This window comes from Chrysemys picta, chromosome 9, assembly GCF_011386835.1.
Source record: "Chrysemys picta bellii isolate R12L10 chromosome 9, ASM1138683v2, whole genome shotgun sequence".
Classification (NCBI taxonomy): Eukaryota; Metazoa; Chordata; order Testudines; family Emydidae; genus Chrysemys; species Chrysemys picta.
The window spans coordinates 49,756,265-49,783,856 of record NC_088799.1 but is presented as its reverse complement, the minus strand read 5'-3'; the positions used below and the strand labels follow the sequence as shown (position 1 = coordinate 49,783,856).

At 45.3% G+C, this 27,592-nt stretch overlaps 1 protein-coding gene across 8 annotated transcripts in view; it reads right to left on the bottom strand.

Moving 5' to 3' along the window:
* The window catches only part of MAP3K13 (mitogen-activated protein kinase kinase kinase 13), a 156,544-nt gene that overhangs the window by 95,663 nt on the left and 33,289 nt on the right, over window positions 1–27,592 (bottom strand). For 7 of the 8 annotated variants that reach the window (XM_065556176.1, XM_005308647.5, XM_065556179.1 and 4 more), the window contains one exon: window positions 20,704–20,861. The gene's annotated coding sequence lies outside the window, so the exon portion shown is untranslated. Of the gene's footprint in view, window positions 1–101; window positions 8,661–20,703; window positions 20,862–27,592 lie in introns of those variants that run through there. The other variant, XM_005308651.5, reaches the window with a different exon arrangement.

The following is a 27,592-nucleotide window of genomic DNA, read 5'->3' as shown; positions in this document are numbered from 1 at the left end:
ATGCACCATCCATCTGCCCCGCTCAAATAAATGATAAGAAGGTAACACTGGCATTACACCACCCCCAGACACCCCCTACAAGCATTTGGTGAAATACTCACAAGGATGGAGAATTCCTACACATGATGGTCCATTTTCTTGGTTTAAAAAGATGGAAGGTAAAAAAAAAGCTTAGCAAACTAAAAGGAAATTCCACCCACACAATCCTGCAGCCACTGCAAAAGGAGCACAGAAGCTTGCTGACGTCACAGATTCATGAATGGATGTAAATTGGGATGTGTTAGGATTCAGCACAGAGCTTTCTGTGGTGTGTGCTCTGAAAGGGAAATGGGGGAAGTCAGAGGGGGACAGCCAATCAGCTTCAGACAGCTATGGCCTGCCTTCTTTTAGAAGAATCTGGTCACAGAATAAACAGAGCCCACCAATCAGACCTCGGTAACAGAGCCTCTCAGGGTTATGACACACAGCCTACCAGCTGGGAGGGACGCGTGTGTGTGTGTGTGTAAGGATGATAATGAAAACATTATTGTTAATGACTGAGATACACAGAGGAATTTGATAAAATACATCATTGCCGCCATTCTGCTGAAAGGAACAGAAGCTATAATTCCATTTAGTGACTTCTCTTATGAGTTTCTGTCCAGCCATATTCCCTGTATGATAAAAGCATATCCAAATAACCACCATCTGTTATACAAACAAAATGTATTTGGTAAGCAGAAAAAGGACTTACTTCTGTCCATTTTCTTTCAGAATTACAGTTCCTGGATATTATAAGTTAATAATGCCTTCCAATATATGCTTATATTTTGGTTGGCATCTGCAAGCAGAATACAGTGGGGTTTTGTGTCAGATCAATAATGCAAAAGCACTAATACAACAAAAAGAAAACCACTCCCTACAAATCTATATTACAGCAATACAAAAGGATTGACTGAAATCTGTAATATCAGGAAATTCAGAGACTGAAAATCTAGGTGAGCAGGATTCTAAATTTGCAGCCACATCCTGAACTCTAGGCACAATGGACACTCCATCTACACGTCACAGCAAATTAGCCAAGCACCTGTGCCAAAGGCACACCCATTTCTGAACACCAGTGCAAAACCCTCTCCCTCCTGGACTCCCAATTAGATCGCCATAGCAGTTGCTGTTTGCATTAATTTTACAGAGAGAATAATTTCCATCTTGAATTTACACTATTGGCAAAAAACACCAAACAAAAACTACCCTGACCTGGAGTTAAGGCCCACAGACAGACAGACACGCAACATAGCACAGGGTGTGAAGCGTAAGCTAGATACTGTATGTGAAGAAAAAATTAGACAGAAATGTGAACAAAAGTTGAGAGTTCTTTAAGCAGATTTTATTAGATGGCCCAAAAGCCACAAATCCACAGGGAAGAAAGAGGATAACTTTGGTTCAAAGAATCCCGGTTCAGTGGCAAAGTGAAGGCAACAACTAGAAATTTAAAGAGCAATATAAAACACATGAAAAAAGAGGAAAGAGACAGCAATCAATATAAATAAGAAGTTATGAAGTATGGAAAATTGATAAGGGAAGCTAAAGACATCAGGGAACAATTCATGGCTGGTGGGGTTAGCACAATAAGGAGGAGTTTTTTAAAGTATATTAGGAACAAATGAAATCCTAGCAATGGTATGCTCCATTACTAGATGGATATGATAAAATTGTCAATGACTCAGTAAACGCAGGGTACAATGAATATTTCTTTTCTGTATTTGGAAAGGAGCAGGATCATCATCCCTTGTGCGATATAGGTACATTAAGTACTTTCCGGTCATTTACTAACCAAGGAGGATATTAAACAACATCCATGAGGCATAAACATTTTAAAATCAGCAGGCCCGGATAACTTGCACCCAACAGTCCTAAAAGAGTTGGCTGAGGAGATGTCTGGCTCACTTATGTTAATAAATCTTAGAATACCATGGAAATTCCAAAAGAGTACTAATGTCATGCTAAAAAAGGGCAAGTAGGATGAGGTAAATATAGGCTGCTTAGCCTTATATCAATCCCAGGCAAAACAACAGAAAAGCTGATATGATATCCAATTGATAAAAAAAAATTAAAAGACAGGAATATAATTAATGCCAGTAAACATGGTTATATGAAAAATAGGTCTGATCGAACAAACCTGATTTCATTCTTGGATGAGATTACAAGTCTGGTTGATAAAGGTAACTGTACGGATGTAAAAAATTTAGGATTTTTTAAGGCATTTTTGACTTTTTACAACATGACATTCTAATTACAAATTTAACATTATACAATATCAATAAATCACACAAAAGGATTAAGAACTTGCTAGTTCACTGATCTCAAAAAGTAGTTGTCAATCAGGAATCATGATGGGGTGTCTAATAGGATTCCACAGGGATAGATAGTAGACCTGATATAAGTTCCCTGTGAGCTGTGCAGCAGCCTATTTAGCACCACACAGGCGCTCAAGGAACCCACCTGGGGACCTGCTGCAGTCGGGGGAGGAGCACCCCTCCCCCGGCCCCAACTCTGCTGTGGCCCGGCCCAGCCCAAGCGCGGCCCCAGGCACGGACCTGCTGGGGCCAGGGCACCTATCCTGCAGCCCTAACCCCAGAGTTGCCGCGGCGGGGAGAAGTGCCTCTCCCCCCCAACCCAGGTGCTGCTGCAGGGAGAGAGAGTTGGGAGAAGTCCTCTCTCCCGCCGTAGCATCTGAGCACCCTCCTGCACCCCACACCCCTCATCCCTGGCCCCACCCCAGAGCCCATATCCCCCAGCCGGAGCCCTCACATCCCTGCACCCCAACCCTCTGCCCCAGCCCTGAGCCCCCTCCCACACTCCAAACCCCTCAGCCCCATCCCCACCACATGAATTTTGTTATGTGCACCGACATGAAGATGATGTGTCATACATCACCTCCATATTGGTGCACATAACAAAATTCATTCCGCACATGGATGGGAAAAATTAGAGGGAACACTGGGCCTGATGCTATTCAACATTGCCATCAATGATCTAGAACTAAATATAAAATCACTGCTGATCAAATTTGTGGATGACAAAGAGTGGTAAAGAATAATGAGCACAGGGCAGTCATACAGAGCCATCTGCATTGTTTGGTAACCTGGGCCAATTCAAACAAAATGCAAGTTAGCATACCAAATGCAAAGTTATACATCTAGGAACAAAAAATGCTGGCCATGTCTAAAGACTGGGGGACTGTATCCTGGAAAGCAGTGACTCCAAAAAGGATAAAAGGGTCGTAATGGACAAAAAAAATTAACATGAGCCTCCAGTGCTATGCTGTGGCAAAAAAGGCTAATGCAGTCCATGGATGTAGAAAAAAGAGTGGTGATCAGGAGCAGGGATGTGATTTTTCCTCAGTACACAGCATACTGCATCTAGTTCTGGTGCCAAAATTTAAAAAGACGTTGAAAAATTGGAGATGGTGCAGAAAAGAGTAACAAAAAATGACTTGAGGGCTACAGAAGGTGTCTTGCAGTCTGTTTACCTTATCAAAAAGAAGATCAAGAGGTGACTATTACAGTGTATAGGTATCTTGACAATAGGGTGACCAGACGTCCCATTTTTATAGGGACAGTCCTGGTTTTTGGGACTTTTTCTTAGATAGGTGCCTATTACCCTCCACCCCGTCCCTTTTTTCCACAGTTGCTATCTGGTCACCCTACTTGAGTGGAGAAAATACTGAGTACTAAAGGGCTCTTTAGAGAAAGGCAGAACAAGAACTAAAGGCTTGAAACTGAAGCCAGACCAATTCAAACTAGAAACATTAACAATGCACACATTTTTGACAATGATTAACCATTAGAACAACTACTAGGGGAAGTGGGGGATTTTCTTGAGGTCTTCAAATCAAACCTAGAGTTTCTGGAAGATGCTTTAGCCAAACACAAGTTATTGGGCTCAAAAATGTGAGGCTGTATAACAGAGGTCAAACTAGATGACCAATGGTCCCTTCTGGCTTTAAAGTGTAGGAATTTGTGACCGAGCTGTCAATTACTAGAACTGGTTTGGCTTCACCTACTTGAGGGAAGCCCCTAGCACAGTGGAATCTCCTTCCCATGTAACTGGGATGTAGCCAGGACCTTCCTTATTTTTAGCAATACAGGGTGGTCTTGATCCCCTGATATCTGTTCTCAAGCCTCAGGTTGAGAACGCCTGCTTTAGTGAGATGGATTCCTTAAGCTGAAATCTGAATTTATATCTACAAATGGATTGTGCTAAAATAATTCCAACAGTTTGCACCATAAACTTTCTACTTAGCAAAAAGGAAAGTCTGTAGAAGGCTACAGTAAATTAAGGCCTGTGTCCCCACCACTCTCTCGCATATTGGAGGGAGATGACAAACCTGGATTCTAGGAGAAAAAAATCTCAGATGAGGGCAAATTCCTCTCTCCCCCTATGTATCTAAATTCACAATTCCAACAATGGGATTTTCAACAACAATTAAACCCAGAGAAAGAGCTTCAGAACAGCTGCACACAACATTATGTAATAAGTTATTTGTGAGGGAGTAACTGTCTGCAGCATTCTGCCAAAGGCTGCATCCACCACTGCTTTTACAGGGAGCTTGTAATGCCAGGAGAAAATATGCCTAGATTACCATGTAGCAGCCTTGCAATTTTTGTCATCAGATTCAAAGGACTTTTCTGTCCACAAAAAATGAAAATGCCTCTCATCTGATAGCTCTAATGAATCCCAAAGGATTCATACCTTTAACCTGGTAAATTGCCCTTGCACAAAGTTTCAGCAATTGAGGTTTTAGATGCTCTCTTTCCTGTAACAACTGTAGGATAGTAGGGGACAAATGTGTGGTTTTGGTTTTCTGAATGATTCTGTCCTTATCACGTATATTTTGATAGATCATCAGACATTAAGCAGGTGCCAATCCTTCCTTTTAAATTCTTGGGTTTTGGATTAAAAAAAAGAAACAAAATTTCCTGGGAGTTGTAAAACACAGAATTTAAATTTACTTCTGCAATAAAAGCTAGCTCTAACTAGCCTACAGCTTTACCTGTGGGGAAAAATAGCCCACAGACAAAGCTTCCAGCACTGAAATCCAACCTGCAGGCATGTTAGAAATCAGGAAGTACATTTAATGGAGACACAGAAGAGAGAATCAGATAGAAGTACCTTGAAGGGTGATTTCATAATAGCATCTGAAACTAGAAGTAGTTTCCACTAAACCATTTTATGTATTTCTTGGAGATTCAGAAAGGATGCTGCTTTGAGAAATAATAGAAGAGTAAGTAAATAGAGCTTTCTCCCTCAGTTTACTTGTTCCCAGGACAGACAAAATCAGAGATATATATGTTTGTATAGAGAGGTTAGTCACTACAAGCCACATAAATAAACCATTCTGCTGAAGTTCTAGAATCTGAAACTTTGGATTCAGTTTTTCAGCCTTGCACCAGATATAGAAAGTGTTCCAAATCCTTGGAGCATTCTTTGACAGTGGATTATTTCCTTGTTGATTATAACTTAAAGATGTTGAATTTCCTGAGAAAGATTTAGCTGGCTCATCTGGACATTTACTAAAAAATGATGATGCTGAAGAAACAAGTGTCCCTGGGTCACTTTAATAACAGGGATCACCAGCTCACTTGTTGCTTGGACTTGGCCTCTCAAGAAAAGGAATTCTGGGAGATGTAGTCACCATAGGGACCCTGACATTTGTAGTCTGCTGTAAGGCATGTTGGGAAGAACAGAAGGACTACACAAAGACCTGTTTGAGGTTCAGAACAGAAGAGAACTGCAGGGCATAGGAAGAGGCAGGTGAAGGAGTAAGTAGAAGGAAGAGAGCTTTTTGGGTTTGACAACTTGAGTTTGCATTTGTGCTTATTTAGGGACTCCTAGGTTTTCCAGTGAAGGTCAGAGGAAGCTCCATCCTTCAAGTACTGCATTAACATGCTTAGTCCTGGTGGAAGAGCAACTACTACAGATATAACGAACACTGCATCAATGAGTCTGAGGAAAAAGTGTTTACCCCTGGGGAAAATTGAAAGTCTACTCAGCTACTTTTGTATGCCCTGGAAAGGGAGGATTTTATTGTTTGGGTGGAAACCAAACTCCTCTACCATAAGGGAAAGCACTAAAAATATGCCAAGACATTCCAATCTCTAGGTAAGAGCACCTGCTATACTGGTGTTCTGAAGGGCTTGTTCTGAGTGACCCCAAAAGAGAACATTGTCCAGAAAGGGATTTATTTCTATGCGGCCACATTTTGCCTAAGGGTCAATACTAGAGCCTAGCTGGAAGAGCAATCTGATATGGTCTGGATCACCAGTGTTTTCTCAAAAGAAGTCTTTAGAGTCCTTCTAAGAGAATTGGTTCCATGGGGACCTGTGCTTTTGTCTCCTCATTGCTGAAAAGATGATGCCAACATTACTGAAGCAGACAATGGGGCAAGGGGTTTGAGCTGAGTGTTTCACTGCTGTTACTGTACTGTTGCTAGCTCTACTCCTGGTAAAACAATGATCTGAAGAGAACAGGAGAGACCTCCCCTTCTTGATAGGAGATGCAGAGGAGCCCCTCAAACCAGCATCAGCAGGAGTCGAACAGAGACCCTTCCTGGATTTCATAATCTTCTTGGCCAGCTGGTATATCACATTGAGGAGAACTGCCGAGGAGACCCACGGAGCAAAAAGTTCCTGCAGACACACTCTTTCCCAACATTTAAGCCAAAGGAAGAGAAAGGTCAATGCCAAGGAAAAAACCGTTCTTCCCCAGTTTAAGAGAATTTTCCTGTGCTTTGCAAGGTAGGTAACACAGAAGGTTGGGAGGCTTCCTGAGAGGCAAAGCGAATGGAGGGTTTTCTTCAGGTAGATTGTAGTCAATATAGTTTCCATGAGTCCGAGTTCTGTCATGCCTTCTGGAAGGAAGGGGAGGGGAGAAAAAAAGTTTGAGCTTTGTTTTAAAGACAGATTTGGAGAAAGTTGAGTCCATAAACAAAGGGAAGGAGGGAACCTACAGTGTGAACAAAGCGCAGGGAAGCAGTCTGCGTGAAGGAACTGAAGAAATTCCTCTAGTCAGAGCAAAAAACACACAAGTTGTTTGGAGGATGGCAGGAGGAGAGAAAAGAAAAGAAATGTCTCTTAATTCACTAGTTTCTCTTCATAGAAATCCCCTCCAGCAATTCTCCATAGAGGGTTCTCTCTGCCCTTGTGGGTCCAGAGGCAGAAGCAGAGCTATTTGTCAGGGGAAACAGAGCTATAAATCCCAACCCCAAGGGATCTCTCCAGAATACCATCTTCCACCGCTGTAGTTAATACTAATTTTAACAGCTGGGGGGTGAGGGTGGGGAGAGAAAAGGTTCTATATTAAAGAGTCAGCAGAAAGAACAGAGAAGCCCTCTCACTGTTTTAAACACAAGAGGATATTTGTACTGTTGGCTATGCTTCCTGGGATGGGAAATTAACAGATACACACACCCTCATTCCCTTTCTCAGGTGAGAAGCCTGCCAATCAACCACTCCTAGGGTACGTCTTCACTACCCGCCGTATCGGCGGGTAGCAATCGATTTATCCGGGATCGATATATCGTGTCTCGTTAAGATGCGATATAGCAATCCCCGAACGCGCTCACCGTCAACTCCAGAACTCCACCAGAGCGAGCGATGGTAGCGCAGTCGACAGGGGAGCCGCAGCTGTCGATCCCGCACCGTGTGGGCCCCAGGTAATTCGATCCAAGATACTTCGACTTCAGCTACGCTATTTGCGTAGCTGAAGTTGCGTATCTTGGATCAATCCCCCCGCCCCAGTGTAGACCAGCCCCTAGAAGGGAATAGGCAGAATGAGAAGAATATCAAGGGATGGGAAAAAGTTAAATTGTAAACTCCAAATCTTTAAACCAAAACTCCTAGCACAGCAGCCCCCACCACAGCACATGGGACTCAACAGCCCAGTGCTGTTCTAAGGGAGGAACGATCTCAAATTCATGATGCCTGGTAAAACTGTAAATGTTCAGGTTTCAAAGTAGAAGCCGTGTTAGTATGTATCCACAAAAAGAACAGGAGTACTTGTGGCACCTTAGAGACTAACAAATTTATTTCAGCATAAGCTTTCGTGGGCTACAGCTCACTTCTTCAGATGCATAGAGTGGAACACACAGAAGATATTTATACATACAGAGAACATGAAAAGGTGGAAGTACGCATACCAATTGTAAGAGGCCAATCAATAGCTCATCTCTATCAGTTGCAGCAGAAGAAAAAACTTTGAAGTGATAATCGAAATGACCCATAGAAGGTGTGAGGAGAACTTAACATGGGGGGGAAAAAATTCAATTAGTGTAATGACCCAACCATTCCCAGTCTCTGTTTAGACCTAAGTTAATTGTGTCTAATTTGCATATTACTTCGAGTTCAGCAGTCTCTCTTTGGAGTCTGTTTTTGAAGTTTTTTTGTTGCAAAACTGACACCTTCAAGTCTGTCATTGAGTGATTAGAACAGGAGTACTTGTGGCACCTTAGAGACTAACAAATTTATTAGAGCATAAGCTTTCGTGGACTACAGCCCACTTCTTCGGATGCATATAGCTTCATGAGGTTGATGGATTTCCACTCCATACGGCTAAATGCAGTGCCTTGCATAATGACAGGTTTCAGAGTAGCAGACGTGTTAGTCTGTATCCGCAAAAAGAACAGGAGTACTTGTGGCTGTTCTTTTTGCGGATACAGACTAACACGGCTGCTACTCTGAAACCTGAGTGATTAGAGAGGTTGAAGTGTTCTCCCACAGGTTTTTGAATGTTATGATTCCTGATGTCAGGTTTGTGTCCATTTATTCTTTTGTGTAGAGACTGTCCAGTTTGGCCAATGTACATGGCAGAGGTGCATTGCTGGCACATGATGGCATATATCACGTTGGTAGATGTGCAGGTGAACGAGCCCCTGATGGTGTGGCTGATGTGGTTAGGTGCTATGATGGTGTCACTTGAATAGATATGTGGACAGAGCTGGCATCGGGCTTTGTTGCAAGGATAGGTTCCTGGGTTAGTGTTTTTGTTGTATGGTGTGCAGTTGCTGGTGAGTATTTGCTTAAGGTTGGGAGGCTGTCTGAAAGTGAGGACTGGTCTGTCTCCCAAGATCTGTGAGAGTGAGGGATCATCTTTCAGGATAGGTTGTAGATCTTTGATGATGCGCTGGAGTAGTTTCAGTTGGGGGCTGAAGGTGGTGGCTAGTGGCGTTCTGTTATTTTCTTTGTTGGGCCTGTCCTGTAGTAGGTGGCTTCTGGGTACTCTTCTGGCTCTGTCAATATAATCAATGTAGCGCAAGTAGAGTAGGGGCGTTAGGGGACGAGAGCTAAGGAAGCGTTGTTCTAAGTCAGCCATAAAGATGTTGGCATACTGTGGGGCCATGCGGGTACCCATAGCGGTGCCGCTGACTTGAAGGTATATATTGTCCCCAAATGTGAAATAGTTGTGGGTGAGGACAAAAGTCACAAAGTTCAGTCACCAGGTTTGCCGTGATGGTATCAGTATACTTCCACCTTTTCATGTTCTCTGTATGTATAAATATCTTCTGTCTGTATGTATAAATATCTTCTGTCTGTGTGTTCCACTTTATGCATCCGAAGAAGTGGGCTGTAGTCCACGAAAGCTTATGCTCTAATAAATTTGTTAGTCTCTAAGGTGCCACAAGTACTCCTGTTCTTCTTTATCCTGAAAGAGTGTTAATGACCTCAGAAAGGGAAGGGCTTTTGCATACTTCTCCAATAAAGGCCCTGATCTGCCTGAAATGAGGCGTTAAACTTTTCAGACTTAACAGCAAGACAGTGAGGCAACAAACAGTGAATCTGATCTTCTCAAGTTTGATGTCCTGCTGGGTTAAATCTTCAGTGCCCTCCTCAGGTCTAGCTTCTGCCACAGAACCCTCTTTTGGGGGTTAAAATTCATATTATCTAGGCAGTGATTTTTCAAAAAACTACGTAAAAAGAACATTAAGGTCACAAAGTCAAGCACTCAAAAGTTACAAACTGCCAGAATTAAGGTTGCCGTTGTGCAACCTTAATTTAGCCCCAGGCATATAAGCATTATGTGATAACGAAATTTAAAATGCTCATACTATTTCCACAGGATTCCTGTCTCATTCCTCTGGTGCATTTTAACACGAATAGGATTATAGCAGCAAAACTAAACCTGTCTCAACTTCTTTCCTTGGGACTCGGATATATCTAGCATTTCTGACACAGGCTTGATTTTCCAAATACTCTAACTGGTAGTCTAAGCAACCTTTCAACCATTTTTAGGGTAGACATGATCTGTCATCCAGGTATCAATTGTTTTATCTTTACTGGTCAATGCTTCTACTTGCTTTACACATGAAGGTAAATGAAATTATCCCCATTTTATTGATAGGGAAACAGAGGCACAGAGAAATTAAATGACTTGCCTAAGATAATAGCAAGGCAATGGCAGAGCTGGGAACCGAACCTAGCACTCCTGACTTCAGTCCAATTTCCTACTCAATGGATCATGCTGTTTAAAAAAATATACCAAGCTGTCGGCTGCCTCAGAATTATTCAAGTGAACGTTTAATTCTTTTTTTGTTTAAAGCGGTGCAACATTTGTTCAAATGCTTTTTGGATTCAAAACATCAAACTTGGTACCAAATGCATTAGGGGTCTGCGACAGCATGGCAACCAAGCAGAAGCGCTCTGAGGCATTCTGTGCAAGGCATACACAGGCAGAATGCCTCTGAGAGGATGCTGCATGGCATTTTAAATGCCTGCTTTTTGTAGAAGTCATGCAGGCTCACCCTAATGTCTACTGCCAGATACTACCAGGCATTCACTGCAGAGACAGAGAGCAGCTGGCAACTACCAGGGGACTGCTAGGCCTGACTACCTCCAGGGAGCACCAGTTTTATATCACACCTGGGGTTTGTCTATCCTGGAAATAATAATATATGGAGATATACCTATCTCATAGAACTGGAAGGGACCCCGAAAGGTCATTGAGTCCAGCCCCCTGCCTTCACTAGCAGGACCAAGTACTGATTTTGCCCCAGATCCTTAAGTGGCCCCCTCAAGGATTGAACTCATAACCCTGGGTTTAGCAGGCCAATGCTCAAACCACTGAGCTATTCCTCCCACCTCAAAAAAAACCCACAAAAAAAAAAAAAAAAACCACACAACTAGTTGTGTTAGAAAATATTAACTAACATGTTGTTAAATACAAATAGAGGTTACTGTCCTGTAGCTGGAGGTTCTTCAAGATGCGTGATCCCTATCTGTATTCCACACATGGTTACGCATGTGTTCCAGGTGCTTGATACCAGAAATTTGTAGCAAGCAGGGCCGGCTCCAGGCACCAGCTTGTCAAGCAGGTGCTTGGGGCGGCCGCTTCGAAGAGGGGCGGCACGTCCAGGTATTCGGCTGCAATTCGGCGGACGGTCCCTCACTCTGCCTCGGAGCGAAGGACCTCCCGCCGAATTGCTGCCGCAGATCACGGCTTTTTTTTTTTTTTTTTTTTGGCTGCTTGGGGCAGCCAAAACCCTGGAGCCAGCCCTTGTAGCAAGGAGCATTCATTGATCCACACCTGTGAAGTTGCTTCCCTATGCTCTGAGCCAAGAACATAAGGGGTAATGCGGACCAACCCCTCTCCGGTTCCTCTTAACTGGAGTCAGACTAAAGCCAAAGCAGAGGGGAAGGAGGGTGGGTAGTGGAATACAGATAGGGACCACACATCTCAAAATAACCTCCATTTCTTCTTTGAATGCTGGCCCCTATATGTATTCTGCATGTGGGTGATTGGTAAGCAATATTCAAACAGGAAAAGGGTGCGAGGATGCAGATGATATACAGATGCTTGCTGTCCCAATAGTTGCATCTGCAGAAGAGGCATAACGTTTCATAAAGGCGTGGTCGGAACTCCGGGTAGCTACCTTACAAAAGTCCAGTACAGATATTTCTCGAAGAGATGCTGTTGAAGTTGCTTGTGCCCTCACCCTGTCTGTGGGAAGAGTACTTGCTTGTTGATAACAGAGAATGATGCAGCCAGATATCCACTTAAAGAATCTCTGAACAAAAAGTGCTTGTCCTCTTGATTGCTCTGGCATAGCAACAAATAACCTTGCTGTTTTCCTAGTGGGTTTCATTCTTTGCAGACAGATATGATTTGGCATTCTGATGTTGAGAGAGAGTGCAGTCTCCTCTCCTCACTGGAAGCATGAAGCTTGGGAAAGAATACTGGTAACTGAATATGTTAGTTCACGTGAAACTCAGAAATTACCTTGGGGATGAATTTTGGCAGAAGACAAAGGGAACCTTCTCCTTATGAAATATACTGCATAGCAAGTCAACCATGAGTGCTCCCAGTTCACTCACACACTGCCCAATATGATGGTGACTAAAAAGTGGACCTTCATGAACAGAAATGACATGGAACATGTGACCATCAGTTGAAAGGTATTCCAGTAAGTACTGAGAGTTCCAGGTTGAGATTCCATTGCGGTGTGGGTTTCACCACTGGTGGAAAGGTCCTAATAAGATCTTTCAGGAACTGAACTATGGTAGGGTGAATAAAGATAGAGTGGCCTTCTATTGAAGGAGGAAGGCACTGATTTCTGCTAGGTGGACCTGCAGCAAGTTGATGGAAAGTCCTGACATCTTGAGGGATGGGAGATGGTCTAAAATAGCAGGGATGCCGGCTCTACAGAAACACCTCCATGTAGCTAGATAGCATTATATGGTGGAGCCTTTTCTGTTGTGATTGAGAACAGTTCAAACAGGTTCTGCACATGAAAGCTCTAGATCTGACACCCATCCAAATACTGTGAGATGAGGAGGCTCTGGGGTGGGATGTCCGATCCTGCGGTTCTCCTGAGTTAACCGATCTAGAAAGGGTCAGATACTGATAGGAGGATGGGCTGATGTCTGGAGGAGGTCCAGAAACCAGAGCTGTCTGGGACACCTGGATGCAATTAAGATGACCTGGGCTCTGTCATGAAGAATTTTTCACCGAACCTGAGGAAGCAGGGGGGGGCAAAGGGGAGAAAATGTATCAGACAGTATTTCTAGCATAACAGAGGGGCATCACCCCAGAAGTCCTGCTCTAGAGCAGCATAGACAAAATTTCTTTTTCATTTGTGAGGCAAACAGGTCAAAAGACAGCATTCCTCACTGGGTGAAGATATTGTTCAGAAGGGAGCTACAGTTACGCCTCACTTAATGTTGCAGTTATGTTCCTGAAAAATGCAACTTTAAGTGAAACGATGTTAAACGAATCCAATTTTCCCATAAGATTTAATGTAAATGCGGGGGGTTAGGTTCCAAGAAAAAATTTTTGGGGCAGACAAAAGGAAGTACAGTACTGTACCGTGGTGGGGAGGTGCCCCTGGCTTACCCCTGGGGCTCAGGGTTGGGGATGCAGGGTCTTTGAGGGAGTTAGGGTGCGGGAGGGTGCTCAGGGCTAGGGCAGGCAGGAGATGCAGAGCACTTACCTGGGGCAGCTCCTGTTTGGTGCAGGGGGTGTGCAGGTGGCTGTTTGCAGTGTGGCACCGCCCCCATGGCCGCGATTCTGGGAGCTGCCCCGTCCCCCGCCCCCCCCCGGCAGGCAGGGCCACCCGGAACGCAGGGGCTTTAGGGGCTGCAGGGCCCAGGGCCCAGGGAGCCCTGGGGCCCTGGCCTGCAGCTCTAAAGCCCCTTTCGAAATGCGGCCCTGCAAGCACGGGCCGGAGGACTCAGGAGGAGCGGGGCAGCCACACAGCCAGCAGCCGGAGAGAAGCAGCGCTTTCCCCTTCAAAGCCAGCCGGAGAGAAGCCGAGAGCCCACTTCCCGATAGAGGATGTCTATGTGAGAGTGGTCCCTGAAGAGAGGTGGGAAAGGGGGCTTGCGACAGGGATGTACAAAACTCACTCATCTTGCCAGAGTGGATGATCTTTAACACCCTCACGTCTGTTACTGCCCTTCACTTGTGGGCAAAGTAGGCAAGGCAGCGACCACAAGTTAGGGGGACAGTATAGGATGGCATCTAATTCAGGTATGCGGTTCTTGAGTGCCCTGGTTGAGTGGTGGCAGTTGAAGCCACATATCCGGGTCTTTGCACCCTTTGATATTTGTGTGGTGGTTTGTAAGGGCACTGATGGTAAAACAGTTGAGGGAGAGGGTCTGGACTTATAAGCTTGTTTGTGCACTTTTCTCTTCAGACCCAGGGAAGTGTCCCCCTGGGAAAGTTTGTCCTTGAATTCCATCTATTTAGAATAATTTGTGAAATAGTATTTTGCTAACAGGGCTTGGTAGTTAACAATTTTGAATGGGAGGTTGGTTGATGAAAATACCTTCCTCCCTAGAAGGTAAAGGCATTTAGTGCCTTTGTCAGCTGAAGCTTATTTAGCGTGTTGTAGCCTGGATCTCTCCATGGGTGCCTGCACTACTAAGGAGTTGAGTGCTGGGTGGATGTGACCTTAAGAGCATCCCTATGCCAGAAGGCAAAGGGCTCTCCCAAGGTATCTAGCAGTGAGTTTCACCTAGTCCAACCAGCTCAATGTACCTCAGCTCACTACTGTTATAATCGGCAACAGAAAACTGATAACTCCTTGATCCCTGATATTCTTGCATGATGTATGTATGTATGTATGTATGTATGTATGGTCAGCCCACAAAGGATAATACAGTTTTGCTGGAATTATGACTTAAATGTGTTTAAACCAGGCATGGCAAGGGAAAACTATAAACAGGTTTTTTCCAGATAAAGGAACAAGGTTCTGCCTGTTTGAATGTGTCTCCCATATAAATTGAGCAAGGTGTAACCAAAGACAAAAGTACATTTGCATGACAGGCAAACAAGTCATCAGGAGAACAAGCGGGAAAAATGTGATCACTTAATCTCAATGGGGGATGGACACTGCACCCCCAGGAAGCCTTCCTGTCACTTGAAGCAGGGGTCAATGAACTTTGAGAGCAATACTTTTCAAAGGTTTACTGGACTATAAAGAGAGGACAGAGAACCATAAGTTATCCTTCACCCAAGGAAACAAGGAAAACCAGCGCCTTGGACTCTGTGAGGACCTGACTAAGAGCTAGTCAGCCATTGCTGGAAAAGGAAGATTGATGAGGAAACTACCTCGAACAAAGCCAGCAGCTTGTTAAGTTAGGCCTTAGCCATTATAAAGCATATTTTTTACTTTGGGCTGTTTATAAACCTTCCGATCTTTAGCCCATATACTTGAACTCACTTAAAGCCTCTCTCTTTTTGCTTAAATAACCTTGTTTTACTTTTTATCTAAACCAACCAAGTGCTTTGATTGAATTGAAGTGATTGTTAACTCCAGTCAAGATAACAAGCTGCTGTTTCTGTCTCTTTAAAGGAGCCATAAACTTAACTTCTGTGAGTGTTCCAGGAGTGGGCTGGACATTGCAGGGAGATGGTATTGGGGAATTTTGGGGCTTGGTGTCACTCTGTGAACAGTAACTGGGTGGTGGAAGCCAAGTGTGACCTGCATGTTTGTAGGCTGGCTGTTGATGTCTGGACTGTTAGACACAGCAGCATAGCATTTAAGGCACCCAGAGTTGCAAGGCAGGCAGTGACAACCCCTCACTGGTCTGGGCTGAACCCCAAAATGCAACAGGAGTAAACAGGAACTCTGCCCATTTAGTTAGTATGAAGTAACATTTTTCAGCCCTTTTCAGGGTGGGGGCACAGGAGACAGAGGTATGCCCACTATCTTGGCAGGTTCCAAAATGGCCTCGTTCACTGGGAGGGACTCTCTGCTAGGGCCAAATGGCTGCAGGATGTCCAGAAGCCGATGTTGCATGTCATGGCCCTCTTCAAGAGGGATCTGGAGTTAAGTCACCACCCTCTGCAAATGCTCCTGGCATTGCCTGTAGTTGTCAAGCAGTGATGGAGATAATGGAGAGATTGCTTCATCAGGTGAGGAAGATGATGTGCCCACTGGAACCATCAGCACTGGTGGATCCAGTGCAATTTCTTCCTTCAGGTACTTAAGAAGCACATGCTCTACTAACTGACAATATTAAGACATGAAACCATCATGGATGAATGAAAGTAGCATTGGACAGATGAACAAACCAAGACCAGTTTTGTGTAGGTCTGAGCCTCTCGTTTGAGTACCTGATTGCTTTCACCAGGATAAAGTCAGTTTCAACTCAAGAAGCAATTCTAATTCCCCAGTGAAAAGATTCCACCTTAACCACAAACCTTGATTACAGAATGCTAAATGAAAGGAATAGTATTCTCTTCATGAAGTAACATTTCCTCAAGAATTTCATGTTGAAATTTAAATGAGAATATTTATTAGTAAAACCATTTTTCAGGCCCATTCCCAGAAGAAATGAAAGTTTCCCATATTATGCTCATTCCTGTGTACTAAACAAAACAGTAAAACTGTTTAGATAATAACTCACAATTAAAAGGCAAGGACAGAAGACATTTCAATGAATATATGTACAGAAAATAGGGATGCCTGGCTCTCATGAAAGTATTCCCCTGTTCTTAATTCCTAAAGTATACACACCATTTCTTTACAACATATGCAAGGAACCTGTTCCTGCAATTCAGATTGCTAGATGGCTAAACTCCCTTTAATAAAACTGAACGATTTATAATGGAGATTATGATTCACGCTGACAGAAATTCGGTAAAGTACTCTTTCAAAAATCTGTATTTTTGAAGTTAACCTGTTCTCCATTTGGTTGAATCAAACAAGCCTGTTACCTAAAGCAATTAAAACTCAAATATTTTGTATAATAATCAAACAGGTGTTATTCTATTGCTACATATATCGAGTATCTCCTACTTTGAAAATAAATAGCAACTTCACCTAAGCATTTGTGTAGCAATAGATCATTATCTGGTGACATCTGATTCTATTGTCAGTTTCCAATTTTTTATTTATTTTAAACAATTATTTTATTTAGTTTTCAGAATATAAAATAGACAAAGCTAAACAGTAAAGACTACAGCTATGAACTAGCAACAGCTGGCATACACTTGTATAATATCACTACCTAATCTACATATAGTACTGCTGAAGACCACATATGTATTTCGAAATACCAGAGGCACATGCAGGCGCATCTGAAAAATTTTAGACTATAGAATTCTTCTTTCCTTTGGGAAAAGAGACAGAGAGCAAAACAACTTATTCCAGATGCCAAAACCAAAAGCAAACTACACAGATTCAATCTGCAGACCAACAAGACGAAAGCCGAGTAACAGATTTTAAGGTCAGAAGAAGCCATTACCATCATCATCTAGTCTGACCTCCTGCTAATCACAGGCCAGAGAATCTCACCCAGTGATTCCTGCATCGAGCATAATTTGTGATTGCACTATGTGACGTCTTTATAAAAGACAGTCAGTTTTGATTTAAAAGTTGTAAGTGATGGAGTATTTATCCCATCACTTGGTAATCTGCTCCAGTAGTTCAGACATGAAATGATCACAATATTGTCACTGTAGAAAAATTTTACAGATTAAGTAATAATTGACCCATTTGTTGTTTTGTACAAAAGGGATTCCCACATTTAGCCATCACCTTATGAATTTAAATTGCAGTCAACCAATAGTACCAAGAGCATTCATGTGAATGTTCAGAAATAGCATATACAGGCACCCACTGATGTCTAGCAACACATCACTGGGGCTTATTACATCCAGAAAAACAATTGTAAATCTGCTTGCTAATAAATACCCACTCCCATAATATAGGGTTACCATATTTAGTGCCTCCGAAAGGAGAACACTCCACGGGGCCCCGCCCCCGCCCCAGCCCCGCCCACGCCCCAACTCCGCCCCCTCCCCAAAGTCTCCGCCCCCTCCCCTGCTTCCCGCGAACATTTGAGTCGCGGGAAGCCTGAAGCAGGTAAGGTGGGGTGTGGGGGGAGGAGGCGCGGCCCAGGCTGGCCCCCCCGGCGTTTCCAGCCTGGGTCGGCTCGGGCCCTGGGGTGCCGGCCCCGGGCCCGGCCGAGCACCCCCGTCCCGTCCCCCGGGCCCCCGGCCGAGCAACCCCGGCCCCCGGCACCGCACCGCCGGTCCCCAGCCCGGCCCCCCGGCCCCGCCGGCCCGGCCCCCGCTCCGCCCGGGCCCCGAGCCCCCGGCCCCCGAGCCCCCGGCCCGGCATCGCTCCGCCCGGGCCCGGCACCCGAGGCCCCGGCCCGGCACCGCTCCGCCCCGGGCCCCGGCCCCCGAGCCCCGGCCCGCCCCCGAGCCCCCGGCCCGGGCACCGCTCCGCCCAGCCCCCGGCCCGGCACCGCTCCGCCCCGGGCCCGAGCCCCCGGGCCCGGCCCGGCACCGCTCCGCCCCGGGCCCCGAGCCCCCAGCGCTGGCCCGGCACTGCTCCTGGGCCGGCCCGGCCCCGGAGCCCCTGGCCCGGGCCCGGCACCGCTCCGCCCCGGCCCGGCACCGCTCCGCCCGGGCCCGGAGCCCCCGGCCCCGCTCCGCCTGGGCCCCTGGAGCCCCCGGCCCCGCTCCGCCCGGGCCCCTGGAGCCCCCGGCCCCGGCCCGGCACCGCTCCGCCCGGGCCCCTGGAGCCCCCGGCCCGGCCAGGCACCGCCCCGCCGGCCCGGCCCCGCCCCCGAGCCCCCGGCCCAGCCCAGCACCGCATGTCCCGATTTTCCCCGGACATGTCCGGCTTTTTGGGATTTCCCCCCGGACGGGGATTTGGAGCCCAAAAAGCCGGACATGTCCGGGAAAATCCGGACGTATGGTAACCCTACATAATAAAATGAGCCACTAGCCTAGCCAAACAAATAGGCCTTACATCACACCTGAAGTTTACCAAACGGGAGTGCTGGAGGCAGGAAGTTCCAGATACACAGGCCCACCCCCAGACCATTCCACCTGCAGAAACTCAAGGTGGAGAGCTTTGTCTGGACTGGTGGGGAAAAAAGGGTAGTCACTCCTTTAAGGGTCTCTTTTTCCTCAGATGGTGAAGGGAGTGGCTGGGGGGAGGGAGGGAAGGCAACACCTGAGCTAATGGGCAGGCCAGTGGGAGTCAGGTAAGCCATTGGCCCTGCACATATGTGGAAGGATATATAAACCCTGTCCCTCCAGCCTGAGCCCCCTCTCATACCCCATTAGTATCTCCCACCCTCCTGCCCCTAGGATTAGCATAGGACCAGATTTTCTGGTATGTTGCAGCTATTGCAGGAGTTCTCAAACTTCATTGCACCGTGACCCCCTTCTGACAACAAAAATTACTACACAACCCCAGGATGGGGGACCGAAGCCGGAGCCTGCCCGAGTCCTGCCAAGGCCAGAGCCCCACCACCTCAGATGTGGGGAACAAAGCCAAAGCCCAAGGGCTTCGGCCCCAGATGGAGGGCCTGTAACCTGTGTCCCACCACCCAGGGCTGAAGCCCTGGGGCTCAAGCTTCAGCTTCCACCCCAGCAAGTCTAATGCCACCCTGGTGACCCCATTAAAACAGGTTGCAACCCACTTTGGGGTCCCCACCCACAGTTCGAAAGCCGTTGAGCTATTGCATTAAACACCTCTTTGGGGACTGGGAAGGGATTTTTCCCTCACCACCAGTCTGGCCAGCACAGGGTGGGTTTGTTTTTTTTCCAGTTTGGCTTTCCCCACAGCAGCTCAGTGACTCGGTGGGGTAGGTCAGGATGTAAGGTTCAAGTTGTTGCAATTTACCAGGTGACAGGCATCCTGTGCAGGTTCATGTTTCGTAGATAATCCAGTTCCCTGATGAACTGGAAAGGGACTTAGGAAGCATGCATCCTCTAAAGAAGCTGGGGAATGGGGCTGGGGTTCCTAATGTCTGGCACAGTGAGGAGATGAGGTTATTTCCTCAGTCCCTTAACCCTTATACGAGAAGAAAGTGCTGGGGTCCCAGCACCAGGCTAGGACTAGCTGTGGAGGAGCGGAGGGCTGACAGCAGCCCCCCATCAGGTAGAAATGATTAAGGAAGGAATCACTGTACAAACTATTGCCAGTTAGTTCCCAGATCCATTGCATTTTCTCTTTCCATGTGACTAGGACAACGCATTTCCACTGGCCATGGCATGCTTCAACTCTGAAATAGCCAGCCAGAATGACCCAGAAGATCTCAATACCTGTGACAGGACAGCTCTCTCCAGCAATTGCTCCAGAAACAAATAAATAGCCAATGTAAATCATGGAGCACTGGTGTTATTTGCTCATCTCAAGAAGTGAGCCACTATATTCTACCCTAGCTGAAGATTCAGAGTCCTCTTCACCAGTAGCCATATTCCTGAGGTTAAAAAGGCATGACTTTTTGTTCTTATGACTTACTGTGACAAAGAATTCTTAGAGAAAAGTAGTCAGCTTCCAGGAAAAGTGAAATGGAAAAATGCACTACATCCCAAAGCTGTCCCATGAGAATACATGATCAGTGATGGACCCAAACGGCCCAGAGAGTTCAAGTTGTATTTGAAAAGACCAGACAAAAACCTTCCGCTGAAAGTGTACCCACAGGCTTTGGGCACCCTTTAAATGCTTGTCCCTCCCTATCCACACCAAATGAGTCCTATCAGAACTGAGCCCTAGCCAGATGCACTATAGCTTATATTAACACAAGTATTCAATTTCCATATTAGACATGTCTATGTACAGGAGGAATGGGAGGTGGCCATCATTTAAGAAGTAGAAGATATACTTGGAAATTAAAGACTACACTTTCAGAAAATTGTGCTCTTTGAATTCATATCTATTGCAGTTATTCACACTCTTACCACAAGTTAAATACAAACCAGTTCTGATGCCTGATCATTTTTCCAAGTGCACTGAAAGCCCATGTCCTCTTGGCTTGTTGTCCATATGCTTCCTCTTCAGGTTAGATAAACCAAACTGCTCTCTGAAGCTGCACTGAGCGTAAGGTCAAAGACAGTCCAACATTGGATTCTTCTCTCTAAAACCAACAGAAATAAAAGAAAACTCAGTGTTGTGATTAAACAAGAATGGACCTGAACAAACTGTCTCTAAGTTCTATCCAAAATAAAGCAGTGTATCAGTAATGCCAAGAGGAAAATTTCATTCTTGTAGGGTGAAGACATGCCTCTACAAATTATGAGTCACACATACATACAGACGAGCATATCCAATATTAGCTATTCTTCTTTCACCCTTAAGTAGAAGCATACAAGTCCAAGGTAGAAAAGTTCTATTAGATCATCTAGTATAATACTTGATGGCACAGAGTTGTTCTCCACAATATATTTTGTTCTACATTTTCCAGTCCAATATAAAAAAAAAAAAAAAAAAAATCTCACCGGTAAGGTTGCAAAGGACACAAAAATTGGGGAGGTGGTAAATAATGAAGAGGACAGGTCACTACTACAGAGTGATCTAGTGAATTGGGCGCAAGCAATGTGTGTTTTAAAATGGCTAAATATACATGTATACATTTAGGAAGAAAGAATGTAGGCCAGAATTACAGGATGGGGACTCTCTCCTGGGAAGCAGCGACTCTGAAAAAGATTTGGGGGTCATGGTGAATAATCAGCTGCACAGGAAGTCCCAGTGCAATGTTGTGCCAAAAGGGCTAATGCTATCCCGGAATGCATAAAGAGGGAAACCTTGAGGGAGAAGAGAGTTTATACTTTTGTATTCAGCACTGTTGTGACTGCTGCTAGAACAGTGGTTTTCAAACAGCGGGTCGTGACCCAGTACTGGGTTGCGGAATGTAAGGCACTGGGTCGCGGCAGTTCTGATTAACACTGCTGACCGAGCTGTTAAAAGTCCCATCAGCGATGCTGCCAGGCTAAGGCAGGCTAGTTCCTACCTGTATGGACAACGCATTGTGCCCCCGAAGTGGCTAGTAGCAGGTCTGGCTCCAAAGGTGGGAGGGTCATGGGACTCCACCCACTGCCCCCACCCTGAGCCAATGGGAGCTGGGGGTGGGCAGTGCCTGCAGGCGAGAGCCGCTTGCATGTCTCCCACCTAGGAGCTGGACCTGCTGCCGGCCGCTTCCGCTTCCTTAGCAGCCTCACTCCGCTGCTGACTGGGAGCCACTTGAGGTAAGCCTGCGCCTCAATCCCCTGCCCTAGCCCTAAGCCCTCCCCAAACCCGGAGCCCTTCCTGCACCCAAAACCCCTCATCCCCGGCCCCACCCCAGAGCCCTGACCCCCTCCCGCACTACAACTCCCTGCCCCAGCCCAGAGACCCCCCCCCCACAAAACCCTGAACCCCTCATTCCGGGCCCCACCCCGCAGCCCTCACCCCCGCACCCCAACCCTCTGCCCCAGCCCTGAGCCCTTCCCACACCCCAAACCCTTCATCCCCAGCTCCATTGGGTTACAGGCATCAACAATTTTCTTCAACTGGGTCGCCAGAAAAAAAAGTTTGAAAACCTCTGCGCTAGAATACTGCATCCAGTTCTGGTATCCAAAATTCAGTAAGGGTATTGATAAATTGGAGAGGGTTCAGAGAACATCAACAAGAATGATTAAAGATGTTTTCTGATCCTTATAATGATAGGCTCAAGGAGCTCATTATATCTAGCTTCGAGTCACTAAGTTTAAGGCCAGAAGGGACCACCAGATCATCTACTCTGTAGAACACAGGCCACTAGCCAACACATTAAATCCAACAACCTAAATTAGAGCAAAGTATTATGAGCCACAGAAGATTACTAGACAATTATGTGCCACAGGCAGAGGCACTGCAGTGCACCAATGCCAGTGGCTCCTTCAGTGACAGGCAAATGATTAGATAATTTTGGCAACTGTACTATATGTAGATTAGGAGCTGCCAGGGCTAGGGGATAGGGGCCTAACCCCCCCAGCCCAGGTGCTGCTGCCGGGAGGGAGAGCTGGGGGAGTCCTTTCCTCCCACCGTAGCCCCAGGGCAGTCTGCACCCCAAATCCCTCATCCCCAGCCAAGCCCTCACACTCAGTTTATATCCATTTTTTCTTGTGCCAACATTGTCCTTTAGCTTAAAAAGCTCTTCAACGTTCCTGGCATTTACTCCCGGATATATTTACAGAGCGGAATTATACCTTCTCTCAGCCTTCTTTTTGCTAGATTAAACAAGCTCGTCCAGCCTCTTCACATAAGATGAACCCTTCATTCCCCTCATCATCCTAGTAGCTCTTCTCTGCACCTGTTCCAGTCTAAATTAATCTTTCTAGAACACTGGTAACCAGAATTGTACACAGTATTCCAAACAAGGTCTTACCAGTGCCTTGTACAATGGCACTAATAGCTTAACAAAGCAAAGGTTAAGGGGTGACTTGATTACAGTCTGTAAGTACCTACACAGGGAACAAATATTTAATAATGGGCTCTTCAATCTAGCAGGCAAAGGTATAATATGATCTAATGGCTGGAAGTTGACGCTAAACAAAATCAGGCTGGAAACGAGATATAAATTGTTGCTGGTGAAAGTAATTAATCACTGGCACAGTTTACCAAGGATCATGGTAGATTCTCCATCACTAACAATTTTTAAATCAAGATTGGATGTTTTTCCAAAAGATATGCTCTAGGAATCTTTTGTGGGGGGAAGTCCTATGGCCTGGGTTATACTAGAGCTCAGACTCACGATCTCTTCTGGCCTTGGAATATATGAATAAGTGTCCTAGGTAATGGAGCTTACGGCACTTTCCTTGGAAGAATATGCCACATCAAATGGATTTTAGAAATGGCATTTCTCCATACATTCATTACTAAATTTTCCTCTTTCTTAATTATATTCTATTGTTCCTGGTTATAGTCCAGTGTACAACCCTCAACTATTAGTCTCCTTTCTTCATGTTTACACCTTTCAAACACTTGTAGAAAACTATCATAATGTTCCCATTATCTACACATAGTACTAGTTCCCAGAAAAAAGTCAAAGTTCCTCCAAGCCAATGGCTCATCGGGCTGATGCAGTTAAGGCATGTCAGTTTCAGAACATAATAAATTTTGGAAACAATCATCTCAAAATGGACTGTTCTTCTAACTGCTACAAATATACATCAGACAAAGACTTCTTCACAGTAGACCCAGTACTAATAATTAAGGGCCTCCAACCCTCAGGTCCCCCTCCACACTCAGATGTGTGGGGAAATAGTTTTATTTTTACACAAACAAAAAAATCATGTTATAAAAGGGAAAAAAAGCCTTCTTTCAGAACAGCTTTAAGTACCAAAATCTCTGCACTGGATATAGATATAGAAGATGGGACTCAGTAACTCTAGCACAGTTTTGTTACCACGGTCAGAGACTTTTCTTTCTAAAAGACAACTGCCTCTGGACCTTATCCTGCAAAGACATGGGGATCTGCTTAACTTTATGCACAGCCCCACTAAAGTCAACGAACTACTCCCACAGCATGTCAAGTAATTGCAGAATCAGATCTGAAACAGGCAGCTTTAAAATGAATATTGCAAAATATTCGCAGAATGTGAACTGTGAATTTTTAATTGTGAACATTCACACTAGAATCCTGGTTCTAAGTGTTACATTCCTCCAAGACTGGGAGCAGAAACACACAATGTGAGGTGTGTGTTTATATAAAACAGTTCAAATTATAAATACTGAATACTCACAATGAACTGTTCATAAACAAGCTACAGATCAAGTTTTATTTGAAGAAATTGTTCACTATATAATTGTGAACTATGAATGTCTCCATTCACTTGCAGACAATTGAAATAATTTATTATAAAAAAATTTTTTGACCGTCACTAATTATGAAAATGGCAAATTAAAAACAATATATAATAGGAAAAGCAATTTCTTAATTCTCTTGTCAACTTAAAGTTGTTTAAATCTCTCCCCTCAGGACATAGCAAACAGTAAGCACCAAGGAAACCATAAATTAAGAGAAAATTCATACCTGACACAGAAAAAAAGCAATATAAGAAACCAATTTAAAAGCAAAACAAAACCAGGTCATTTTGGAGAGTACTGCATCTTAGAACAACTTGACCTAATGCCCCCAAATATACATCACCTCAAGACCTCAACGGGCACTCAGTTTTCAAGTCCTGTGCCAGCATTGCACTAATGTACACTAATACTTTCTCTAATAGTTTTCAACAATACTATCTTCAAGAATTGACCTTTATTGTATTCATGACAGCACAGCACAAAATGTCTCTCTACATCTATTGTATAAAGTGTAGTTGTAGTCATGCTGGTCCCCGGGATATTGGAGACACAAGGCAGGCGAGTAATATCTTTTATTGGACCAACTTCTTGTTCGTGAAAGAGAAGCTTTTGAGCTACAAAGAGCTTCTTCTTTAGGTCTGGGAAATGTATTCAGAGTGTCACAGCTAAACAAAGGTGGAACAGCTTATTTAGCATAAGTAGTTAGCACATATTTCAAGGGACAATTCAAGGTGAAGTGGACCATTAACACCTCTCCAGGCATGGGGGGGTGACGTTAAGTGGGTTATAGATTGTTGTAATAAACCACAAATCCAGTGTCTCTGTTCAGTCCATGACTTTTAGTATCTAGCAATCTTATGAATTTAAGCTCCCAGGCATGTCTTTTTAAGATTTGGTGCAGGTTTCCTTTCAGTTTAAGGACAGAGTTCAGATTTAGCATGATTGCTTTGTGAAAAGCATTCAACCACAGGTGATGAAGTGTTTTTGTTGTTTATCATTTTTCTGTGTGAGTTCATTCAAGAGAATAGTGATTGTCTAGCTTCACCCACATATTTGTTATTGGGCCATTCAGTGCACTGGATGAGGTATACCACTTGTTGTGATAGGCATGTGTAGGACTGTCGCAGAGTAACGACTCACTGGCACAGTGCCTCCTGCTGGTCAGTCCGGGAATTAGCTCATCCACCTCAGGAGCGCCCTCCTCTGTCTGGTTTCTCACCCTCGGTTACCTGCCCTGTTGTCTCCACCACCTCTGGCCCCGTACCTCTCCCGGACCCTGGTGCCCCTTACATTGGGGTGCTGCCCCACAGCAGTGCCCCCACACTCTGAGTCTCCCCTCCCAGGGGAACCCCCACCTTGCCTCAGTGGCTACTGCCAGTCATCATCTAGCCCCTTCTCTCAGGGGCAAACTGCAGTCTGAAATTGCCACTCATCAGGGGGTTTGACCTGCTGCCTTTTCTTGGCCTGGCTGCCTCCCTGCAGCCCTAGTACCTCCTCAGGCCTTTACTGCAAGGCCTCAGCCTGGAAGGTCACCAGGCCAGAGCTCCCCAGCTCAGCCTGCCCTTTCCCAGTAGTGCTCTGTCCAAGGTACCCCTGTCTCTACCAGGCAGGTAGGTCCTTCTTGCTCCACTGCTGGAGCAAGACTCACTTCCTTTTCCCCAGGAGCCCTTCTTATCCTGGCAATGCTGGGCCTTGATTGGCTGCCTCAAGCCCGCTCGTGATTGGCTCCCCGAGGCAGCCCTTTCCTAGGGCTGCTTTTAACCCCTTCCAAACTGGAGCGGGGTGACCACCCCACTACAAGGACCCATAGATCTTGAAAAGTGTGTTGATCATCATAGCAGTGGAGTCTCAAATATTTACAAGATAATGACCAACACTCAGAAATCCAACCCAAACACATCGTCAAACTCATCCACTGCATCCTCACCCATTAGAATTTTACATTCAGTGACTAACACTTTGTCCAAACCATGGGAACAGCCATGGGTACCAGGATGGCTCCCCAATATGCCAACTTCTTCATGGGCCACCCTGAAGAATTTCTGGACAAATGCACCACAAATCAATGATATGACTGAGATAGATCAATGATATTTTCATCCTCTGGACACAGGATTTAAACTCCCTCATAGATTTCCACCACAACTTCAACAACCACCAGCCATCCACTAAAACCTCTTTAGAACACTCCCACACTAGCATTAAACTTCCTGGACACCACAATTAGCTTCAACAATGGAGCCCTACAGACAACTATATACAAGAAACCCAACGATCACCACACCTACCCTAATGGATCCAGTATCCACCCCTAACACCAGGGATTTGGAGCAATCAAATTTTTGAATTGCTCTGCTCCGGCTCCGCTCCAGCTCCAGACAAAAACCTACTACTCTGCGCTCCAGCTCCTGGCTCCGCTCCAAAGCCCTGCCTAACACACCAAGAAATCTGTTCACTACAGCCAGGCACTCAGAAACCACAGAACATAATCGAAGGACAAAGTCCAGGATAAATACCTTTATAAACTTAAAACCACCTTCATTAAATAAGGAAACTCAACCAGAGAAGTAGATCACATCATGGAATAAGTCACCCAAATACTGCAAGAGAACCTGATTCAACGCAGAAATAAACCCCCTCCAGCCACACACCTCTACTTGTCACCTACCACCCCACACTGGACCCCATACGGGGTATCATCCAACAATTATACCCATATTCTATGGGGACCACGGCCTGAAATAAATCTTTCCTGAATCCCCTCTTCTGGCTTTCAAACAACGCCCCATTCCAACCTCTCCAAGCTCATTATGAGAAGCAAGCTCACCATAGATAAGGGTACACCAATTCAAAGTGGCACCAGACCCTGCCAGAACAGATGCAAAACCTGTAGGCATAATTCCACAGCTGTGATGAGCAACACCCTCACAACACACCTTTCACAGAATCATAGAATTGGAAGGGACCTCAGGAGGTCATCTAGTCCAACGCCCTGCTCAAAGCAGAACCAATCCCCAACTAAATCATCCCAGACAGGGCTTT